Source organism: Scylla paramamosain, unplaced genomic scaffold (assembly GCF_035594125.1).
Source record: "Scylla paramamosain isolate STU-SP2022 unplaced genomic scaffold, ASM3559412v1 Contig9, whole genome shotgun sequence".
Lineage (NCBI taxonomy): Eukaryota > Metazoa > Arthropoda > Malacostraca > Decapoda > Portunidae > Scylla > Scylla paramamosain.
Window position 1 is genome coordinate 32,501 of NW_026973674.1, and position 10,000 is coordinate 42,500.

The following is a 10,000-nucleotide window of genomic DNA, read 5'->3' on the forward strand; positions in this document are numbered from 1 at the left end:
AATTGTGAATGGGATAGATAAGTCAGTTAGGAGTAGTGTTGGTTAGGCAGGATTAAGGTGAATAAGTAGGTTAGGAAAGGGATTTGTAAGCAAGTTAGGAATGGAATGGGTAATTTATGAGAAGGATTATTAAGTTAGAAATATAGTGGTGAGTGTATTTAAGTTAAGAATGGGAGGAGTAAATAAGTTAGGAACGGTGTGGAATGAAATGGGTAATCTATAAATGTGGAAAAGTCAATGTAATATATAAGTTAGGAACAGAGTGGGTAAGAGGAAGGACATGCAAGTTAGGAATGGGATAAATTAGGAATGGGACATTTAAGTTAGGAATGGGATAAATTAGGAATGGGGTATGTAAATTAGTAATGGGATATTTAAGTTAGGAATGTGATATGTAGTTTAGGAATGGGATATGTAAGTTAGGAATGAAATATGCAAGTTAGGAATGGTATATTTAAGTTAGGAATGGGATATGTAAGTTAGGAATGGGATATGTAGTTTAGGAATGGGATATGTAAGTTAGGAATGAAATATGCAAGTTAGGAATGGTATATTTAAGTTAGGAATGGGATATGTAAGTTAGGAATGGGATATGCAAGTTAGGAATGGGATAAGTTAGGAAAAAAATAATTTTACAAACTGGTTGAATGAGTTAAGAACAGTGAGAAAGTTAGGAACAGGGTGGGTGAGTTAGGGAAGGTGGTGGTGGTGATGGTGGTGGTAGTCAGGAAACAGAAGTATGAATACGTATTAATGAGTTATAATTTTTCTCACCTATAAAATTTCCATTCTTGTGTCACTTCAATTAAATAAGACATTTATGAGGCAGTTAGGTTAGGTTAGGTTAGGTTAGGGTTATTGTGGATAGTCATCTGTCTTAATGCTATAACTTGTGTGTGTGTGTGTGTGTGTGTGTGTGTGTGTGTGTGTGTGTGTGTGTGTGTGTGTGTGTGTGTGTGTGTACTTTAAAATTGAATGTATTATGTAGTTGTATCTCAGTTGTACTTAATCTCTCTCTCTCTCTCTCTCTCTCTCTCTCTCTCTCTCTCTCTCTCTCTCTCTCTCTCTCTCTCTCTCTCTCTCTCTCTCTCTCTCTCTCTCTCTCTCTCTCTCTCTCTCCTCCTCTCCTCCTCCTCCTCCTCCTCCTCCTCCTCCTCCTCCTCCTCCTCCTCCTCCTAATGCTGGGGAAATTCTTTCTTCTTCTTGCTTCTAGTACAACAACCAATATTACTACTGCAACAACAACAACAACTACTACTACTACTACTACTACTACTACTACTACTACTACTACTACTACTACTACTACTACTACTACTTTTCAGGCCAGGACAATGACAGCACCTACACTATCCTGGACCTCTACTACTACTACTACTATTACTGCTACTACTACCACTGCTACCAACACTGGCCTCTATGTTGGCCTGGTGTTTGGGTTAATTTTGTGTCTAATGTTTGTGGCAACACTGTTCTTCCTTAGACGGTAAGTTATAAGTGTGTTGTTGTTGTTGTTGTTGTTGTTGTTGCTGTTGTTGTTGATGTTGTTCTACTTCCTCCTAGTCCTTATAATCACCATCATTATCTCTACCCCCACAGGAGACAGAGAAGAGGAGGGGGAAGGAGCAGCCTGGAGGAGGAGGAGGAGGAGGAGGGGGAGGGGGTTAGAGGCCGCCCCTGCCTCCACCAATGACATGAAATCTGAGGTCAACCATTCCATGACCTATTCCAGCATTACTGACCCTACTACTGGTAAGCTGACTAAATTTTTCTCTCCACCAGTGTTTCTTCTTTCCTCCATATCTCCTTCCACAAGTTACCTCCACGTTTCTCCTTCCGCTTGAACCTTCTTTGATCTTTCCTCCATCTCTCCTCCAAGTCAGACTATTCTATCATGCTTACTAACATTGTAATTTTCAATCTGTAGAACACCACCTCTCCTCTTCTAAACCTCATCTTCTTTTCCTCACATAAACTCAGGTGTCTGAGGCAACTGACAGTAGGCCCTTTTCTGTTCCTTCCTACTTTCTCTATCTCATTTTTCAATCCAAAGCTGGATGCTGCGTTTATGTGGGCAGCGACTTAACCTGCTCTCGTGCACAGTTTTATCCCTATGTGTAACCAATTTACCCCTCTGTTGGTGAAATCATATACTCATGTACCTGTTTTATGAGGTGATATGATGTGCTTAGTTACCCTTTGGGAATCTATAATTTATACTTTCTAAGGTAAAACCATATGCTGATTTTACCAATGTTTGTCTTATTCACCCTTTGTGTGAGGTAAAATTTTAGGCTGATTTACCTCTGGTGTACTTAATTTACCCTTCCTAATGAGAAAAATGAAAAATTATTCTGGGGGAATTCAGTGCCTCTCATTATTTGAATTATACATGTAATCATATGCATCATAGAATATAACAAAAATTTACAGAATAATGACCATTCCACACAATAAATTATGTACATACAATAATTACTAAATATAATTTGGTATGAATGGGAGCATAAACCAGGGTGCACATTGTCTTGACCCACCCGCCACCACCATCCCTGATGGTTCTCCCAGGCATATACTGACTCTAATCATTATTATATACATCTTAAAATATTACATGAAAATTTACAGAATACAAAGTAAACCAATATATCCATACAATAACTCCTCCTAGCTTTAAATGTTTTATAAAGATGGCTTACACTGTTCTGATGTCAGTGTGTGCAGGGCAGGCCATATACATGAAATACTTGAAGCCTTTTGCAAATAACTGATTTTGAGGCTTGCCGGCTCGGAAAAAAAAAAAAAAATCTTAAAGACACATTTTTGCCGTCAGTTGTTGCCTCCCTACTAACACAGAACAGGTCACGTTTTTAACACTGCATAGCTTACCTCTTTATTTAAGCTGTTCAAGTTTTTTTGGCCCATGACATTACAGTAGACAGCACCTTTGTACTTCCTTTAAATATTATTTTTTCTAAAAAACATTGTGTTTTTTATTTCTTTTTGGTACTCTATTGCAAATACTGAAAAATAATAGTAAAGCGCTTCTAAGGCTTCACTGAACTTTGTTATGTTGTTGTTGAGAACTTTCTCCCCGTTGATGAAGATTTGAAATGACTTTGCCGTCATCACCAAAGTGGGAGTTGGAGACTTGATCATCTGGAGAAAGTTAAGGAATAGTTGTCAAATTTAACTGTTAACCTGTGCCATCCTTGTTTTCATCACGTAGTTAGATATACAATATGCATACAATCTACTTTTTTGGTCCATTATGGCTGTTGCTGTCTGTCTTTCCATTATAATTAACTGTCATTAATACTCAAATATAAATTTTGAGGCCTTAAGTCTCTCCCACAATGTAGAAGCAAAATTTTGACATTTTTTCCGTCTTAATTATATAGTAGAGACACAAATTAAACTTAGTTCATTGGTATCCATCATCAGCGTTTCCTCGTCTTCTGTGAAGAGCGATGGAATCAGCTGGACAGCAAATAGTAATCCATGTTGTGAATAATACACAAAACCATAAATAATGCAGTAGTCATAAGGTGAATTATAAGTGAAATAAGAGGCGTGATTTTCAGTAAAAACACATGAATAAGATGCATAGCCTATGCCTCTTATTGCTCTTCTATCCTGTACCTTTCCTTTCTTGCCCTTTCAGAGTGCTGTCCAAATTTTCTAGATATCTGCTGTGAAACTGGTGATAGTTTTTAGACCTTGGTTTTGAAAATTTCATCAAGTGAATGATGGATCCATGTAATTTATCCCACATTTCACCTGGGGAAGCCACATTCAATGACTTAGCCTCAATTGCTAGCTGAAAACGTTAATATGTTATTAGTGCATGTCATTAAAATCACTAAAATATTATATGAATGATTATTTCAAAAATCATTATTTGAAAAAAATAAAAATTGTGACTGGTACTTTATTCAAAATGTATCAATGGTCAGCATCAAAACAAAGCTGAAGTAAACTGTGTTAAAAAAAACAACAAATGAAGAGAAGTAGGTCCTGTACTCACAAAGTTTTTGTATCGTAGAGTTGGAATTTCTTCAAAAATTTGTGCCACAGATACCTCAGGATTATACCTCCTTTTGTGTCTATAAGTGAAGCTTCTCTCCATCTTTCTCCGGCATAGCTGGAGTAGCTTTCCTCATCTCTTGTTTTAGTATATTGAAATGAAGTTGGATGACCTCTCCATCCTCATCTGGTTTGTGAGCTGGTTTCATCCCTGGAGAACCAAATTTTTCGTTAATGCACCAGCTTGATGTTAAGGGCAATCTGAAAAGCTTCATCTTGTTCCTCAAGGACTGCCTCTACCATTTCTGAAATTTAAAAGATTTTGAAAACAATTAAAATCGATGTGTTCATGTGGGATCTATAAAAAGCTATGTTCCAATCAATACAATACTAAATTACTTACAGGATCTGCAAGGTATGGATATTCCTTGAACAAGGCATTCACTACACCTCAATACCCTTTCCTCGACACCAACCTCAAACACATAACACTGTATTTCTCACATCATCATCATGCAAAAAGTATTCACCATTACACACTCTCTCTCTCTCTCTCTCTCTCTCTCTCTCTCTCTCTCTCTCTCTCTCTCTCTCTCTCTCTCTCTCTCTCTCTCTCTCTCTCTCTCTCTCTCTCTCTCTCTCTCTCTCTCTCTCTCTCTCTCTCTCTCTGCTGCTGCAGACCTGCTGCTGCTGCTGCTGCTGCTGCTGCTGCTGCAGACCTGCTGCTGCTGCTGCTGCTGCTGCAGACCTGCTGCTGCTGCTGCTGCTGCTGCAGACCTGCTGCTGCTGCTGCTGCTGCTGCTGCTGCTGCTGCTGCTGCTGCTGCTGCTGCTGCTGCTGCTGCTGCTGCAGCCCTGCTGCTGCTGCTGCTGCTGCTGCTGCTGCAGACCTGCTGCTGCTGCTGCTGCTGCTGCTGCAGACCTGCTGCTGCTGCTGCTGCTGCTGCTGCTGCTGCTGCAGACCTGCTGCTGCTGCTGCTGCAGACCTGCTGCTGCTGCTGCTGCTGCTGCTGCAGACCTGCTGCTGCTGCTGCTGCTGCTGCTGCTGCTGCTGCTGCTGCAGACCTGCTGCTGCTGCTGCAGACCTGCTGCTGCTGCTGCTGCTGCTGCTGCAGACCTGCTGCTGCTGCTGCTGCTGCTGCTGCAGACCTGCTGCTGCTGCTGCTGCTGCTGCTGCAGACCTGCTGCTGCTGCTGTTGCTGCTGCTGCTGCTGCTGCTGCAGACCTGCTGCTGCTGCTGCTGCTGCTGCTGCTGCTGCTGCTGCAGACCTGCTGCTGCTGTTGTTGCTGCTGCTGCTGCTGCTGCAGACCTGCTGCTGCTGCTGCTGCTGCTGCTGCTGCAGACCTGCTGCTGCTGCTGCAGACCTGCTGCTGCTGCTGCAGACCTGCTGCTGCTGCTGCAGACCTGCTGCTGCTGCTGCTGCTGCTGCTGCTGCTGCTGCTGCAGACCTGCTGCTGCTGCTGCTGCTGCTGCAGACCTGCTGCTGCTGCTGCTGCTGCTGCTGCAGACCTGCTGCTGCTGCTGCTGCTGCTGCAGACCTGCTGCTGCTGCTGCTGCTGCTGCAGACCTGCTGCTGCTGCTGCTGCTGCTGCTGCTGCTGCTGCTGCTGCTGCTGCTGCTGCTGCTGCAGACCTGCTGCTGCTGCTGCTGCTGCTGCTGTTGCTGCTGCTCCTGCTGCTGCTGCTGCTGCAGACCTGCTGCTGCTGCTGCTGCTGCTGCAGACCTGCTGCTGCTGCTGCTGCTGCAGACCTGCTGCTGCTGCTGCTGCTGCTGGTGCTGCTGCTGCTGCAGACCTGCTGCTGCTGCTGCTGCAGACCTGCTGCTGCTGCTGCTGCAGACCTGCTGCTGCTGCTGCTGCTGCTGCTGCTGCAGACCTGCTGCTGCTGCTGCTGCTGCTGCTGCTGCTGCAGACCTGCTGCTGCTGCAGACCTGCTGCTGCTGCTGCTGCTGCTGCTGCTGCAGACCTGCTGCTGCTGCTGCTGCTGCTGCTGCTGCTGCTGCTGCTGCAGACCTGCTGCTGCTGCTGCTGCTGCTGCTGCTGCTGCAGACCTGCTGCTGCTGCTGCAGACCTGCTGCTGCTGCTGCTGCTGCTGCAGACCTGCTGCTGCTGCTGCTGCTGCTGCTGCTGCTGCTGCTGCTGCAGACCTGCTGCTGCTGCTGCTGCTGCTGCAGACCTGCTGCTGCTGCTGCTGCTGCTGCTGCAGACCTGCTGCTGCTGCTGCTGCTGCTGCTGCAGACCTGCTGCTGCTGCTGCTGCTGCTGCTGCAGACCTGCTGCTGCTGCTGCTGCTGCTGTTGCTGCTGCTGCTGCTGCTGCTGCTGCTGCTGCTGCTGCAGACCTGTTGTTGCTGCTGCTGCTGCTGCTGCTGCTGCTGCATCATCATCATCATCATCATCATCATTATTATTATTATTATTATTATTATTATTATTATTATTATTAATATTATTATTATATTACTACTACTACTACTACTACTACTACTACTACTATTACTACTACTACAACTACTAATTATTATCATTATTATCATCATCATCATCATCATCATCATCATCATCATCATCATCATCATTATTATTATTATTATTATTATTATTATTATTATTATTATTATTATATTATTACTACTACTACTACTACTACTACTACTACTACTATTAATAATGAGCCTAACAGTATAAGAAATTTTCACCACGTTTAGAAAGAAAAAAAAATATACATAAAATTTGGTATGAGAAATTTTATCATAATAATTATTTACACTCGTGGTCCCTAAGTGTGTTTGTTTACATTTTGTGAACGGCGTAGTGAAGGTGGTGGCGTCCGCGGTGCTAGTGGTGGGGGTGACGCTGGAATAGACAGTAAGCAATAGTTATACAGGTTCATATTAGGTATTTATGTATCACTAAGTATGTGTGTTCGTATGTATGTAGGTGTTGAGGTGTAACAAAGCGTAAATATTGAGTTATGTGAGGGTGGTGGTGGTGGTGGTGGTGGTGGTGGTTATGCCTTATTTGAATAGGCGGTAAAAAAAAACAAAAAAAAACTTATTATTAGGCCTATTATGCATTATTTCTGTTCTTATCTCCATCTGTGTATCTTTTTTAGTTACCTTGATATTAGGATTACATGCACAGAGAGAGAGAGAGAGAGAGAGAGAGAGAGAGAGTGTTCATTAATTCTACTTCCTGTCTTAATTAGGCCTAGCTATCTTCATTAATTCCAATTCCTGTCTTAATTAGGCCTAGGTGTGTTTATTAATTCCAATTCCTGTCTTAATTAGGCCTAGGTGTGTTCATTAATTCCACTTCCTGTCTTAATTAGGCCTAGCTATCCTCATTAATTTCAATTCCTGTCTTAATTAGGCCTAGATATCTTCATTAATTCCAATTCCTGTCTTAATTAGGCCTAGGTGTGTTCCTTAATTTCAATTCCTATCTTAATTAGGCCTAGTTGTGTTCATTAATTCCAATTCCTGTCTTAATTAGGCCTAGGTGTGTTCATTAACTCCATTTTGTCTTAATTAGGCCTAGCTGTCCTCATTAATTTCACTTCCTATGCTAATTAGGAATGTCTTAATTTATTCCACTTCCTGTCTTAATTAGGCCTAGGTGTGTCCTAAATAAATAAGCCTAAGTGTGTCCATATTAATTAGGGCAAGGTGTATACTTAGTAATTAGGCCTAGGAGTGCTCTTACTAATTAGGCCTAGGTGTATCCTGACTAGGTATGTCTATACTAATTAGGTCTATGTGTGTCCTCTAATTAGGCTTAGGTGTTCCTTTACTAATTGGGCCTAGGTGTGTCCTGACTAGGTATGTCTATACTAATTAGGCCTATGTGTGTCCTCCAATTAGGCCTAGGTGTGTCCTTACCAGGTATGTCTTTACTATTTAGGCCTATGTGTGTCCTCTAATTAGGCCTAGGTGTGCCCTTACCTGTATCTTTCTCTCCACGCCACACTCCAGTCTCATGTGTCTTGATAAATTTGATCGAAGTGTGTAGGAACGCCCACACTTCGGACACGAGTGGGTAGGGCCTCCACCCCCCTCCACCCCCTCCTCCTCCTCCTCCATCACTCTCTCCTCCTCCTCCTCCTCCTCCTCCTCCTCCTCCTCCTCCTCCTCCTCCTCCTCCTCCTCCTCCTCCTCCTCCTCCTCCTCCATCACTCTCCCGTCCTCCTCCTCCTCCTCCTCCTCCTCCTCCTCCTCCTCCTCCTCCTCCTCCTCCTCCTCCTCCTCCTCCTCCTCCTCCTTTTCCTCCTCCTCCTCCTCTTCCTCCTCCTCCCCACAGCTCGGTCGCCAGCCAGCCTTCACACAGCAGCAGTCCTGAAATATACACACACACACACACACACAAACATTAAGCATGTGTGCGTGGTTGTGTGCGCGTGTCTGTGTGCGTGTGTGTGCGTGTGTGTGTGGGAGGCTTTGCGGGCATGCATTTTAAGTACGTACATACAGCCATACGCACACACACACATACACACACATATGTACACAAACACACAGACATGAAGCAAATACGTACATAGCAGAACAGGGGAAGCAGGCATGTATGTATGTTTTTGGTGTACGTTTCTTATGTACACACACACACACACACATGCGCGCGCGCACACACATAACTAAAGCGAATACGTACATGTGCGTTTTACTGAGATACACACTGCAGAGCTAGTACACACACACACACACACACACATACACACACACACATAAAAAGCAGTAGCAATGGAGTGCCCGCGTACACACACACACACACACACACACACACACACACACACACACACACACACACACACGTACATACATACTTACACTGCTTTAGGTGGAGAGACAAGGAGAGAAGCTGCTATCTGTTAGAGAGAAAGATAGAATTCTAAAGATATTGAAAGGTGGGGAGAAAGTGTGTGTGTGTGTGTGTGTGTGTGTGTGTGTGTGTGTGTGTGTGTGTGTGTGAATCTATATGTCTGTCTGTCTGTCTGTCTGTCTATCCATCTATGTATGTGTGTGTGTGTGTGTGTGTGTGTGTGTGTGTGTGTGTGTGTGTGTTTATCTCTCTCTCTGTCTGTCTGTCTGTCTGTCTGTCTGTCTGTCTGTCTGTCTGTCTGTGTGTGTGTGTGTGTGTGTGTGTGTGTGTGTGTGTGTGTGTGTGTGTGTGTGTGTGTGTGTGTGTATTCAAAAGTCTACATGCAAATATAGCCTTACACACAAATACACACACACACACAAATTCTCTCTCTCTCTCTCTCTCTCTCTCTCTCTCTCTCTCTCTCTCTCTCTCTCTCTCTCTCTCTCTCTCTCTCTCTCTCTCTCTCTCTCTCTCTCTCTAGCATAGATAATAAAAATAAACAAAAAAATAAAAATGAAATGATAAATGCAATTGAAAATAAATAAAACAAATAAATAAATATAGAAATAAAAATGAAAGAAAAGAAAAAAGAAACACAATATATATTTTTCCAAATCTTTATATACACCAAAGACAAAAAAAATAAACAAATAAATAAACAAAACAAAAGCAAAAAAAAACAATATTTCCTTTAATTATTTTCTTGCATTTTGTGAAAGAAAAAAATCTTATCTTTTTTTTTTGTACATATTTACCCAAAAAAAAATGTAATTGTTGTATTTTCTTTCCTTGAATTACAAACAGAAAGGAGGAAATATTTTGAGCACACAGAGGAAAAATAGATCCTTAAAATGAACAAACAAACGAACAAACTTAGCTTATGTAAATGATAATAATAATAATAATAATAATAATAATAATAATAATAATAATAATGGTAACTTTAAATTGTTATTATTATTATTATTATTATTATTATTATTATTATTATTATTATTATTATTATTATTCATTGTAGTAAACTTAGAGAAAACTTAATTAAGAAACCCGTGATAATATTTTTAAACTTACAAACTAATACAGGGTGATACAAAAAACCTCACCACCAAATATACAAA

The 10,000-nt window shown here is 42.1% G+C and overlaps 3 long non-coding RNA genes across 5 annotated transcripts in view; 2 read left to right on the top strand and 1 right to left on the bottom strand.

Annotated features, from left to right (window-relative positions):
• Positions 1-1,621, top strand: part of LOC135096919 (uncharacterized) — a 3,949-nt gene extending 2,328 nt beyond the window's left edge. Inside the window, exons 2-3 of the long non-coding RNA XR_010265168.1 lie at positions 1,326-1,486; positions 1,600-1,621. This is a non-coding gene — a long non-coding RNA (uncharacterized LOC135096919). The remainder of the gene's footprint in view (positions 1-1,325; positions 1,487-1,599) is intronic.
• Positions 1,622-1,633: 12 nt separating this feature from the next.
• The window catches only part of LOC135096920 (uncharacterized), a 23,640-nt gene continuing 15,273 nt past the window's right edge, over positions 1,634-10,000 (top strand). For 2 of the 3 annotated variants that reach the window (XR_010265169.1, XR_010265170.1), the window contains exon 1: positions 6,829-6,890. This is a non-coding gene — a long non-coding RNA (uncharacterized LOC135096920). Of the gene's footprint in view, positions 1,753-6,828; positions 6,891-10,000 lie in introns of those variants that run through there. The other variant, XR_010265171.1, reaches the window with a different exon arrangement.
• On the bottom strand, positions 2,277-4,228 carry LOC135096921 (uncharacterized). Its single transcript, XR_010265172.1, has 3 exons — positions 4,028-4,228; positions 3,643-3,820; positions 2,277-3,159 (listed from the first exon to the last, which is right to left on the bottom strand). It is a non-coding gene; the product is annotated as an uncharacterized LOC135096921 (long non-coding RNA).